The following is a 219-nucleotide window of genomic DNA, read 5'->3' as shown; positions in this document are numbered from 1 at the left end:
ACTCTGTGTCGATTATCGACGATTAAATAAAAAAATTGTACGAGATAGATACCCGCTTCCACTCATTAAAGACCAATTAGATCTTTTGCAAAACGCAATCTTTTTTAGTACACTTGACCTTAAGAACGGATTTTTTCCAATTGATAAAAACAGTCGAAAATATACAGCCTTTATCGTTCCTGATGGCCACTACGAATTTTTAAAAGTACCCTTTGGTCT

Source organism: Nylanderia fulva, unplaced genomic scaffold (genome assembly GCF_048542155.1).
Source record: "Nylanderia fulva isolate GAGA-0341 unplaced genomic scaffold, ASM4854215v1 Scaffold201, whole genome shotgun sequence".
Lineage (NCBI taxonomy): Eukaryota > Metazoa > Arthropoda > Insecta > Hymenoptera > Formicidae > Nylanderia > Nylanderia fulva.
This window is presented reverse-complemented; position numbering follows the sequence as displayed.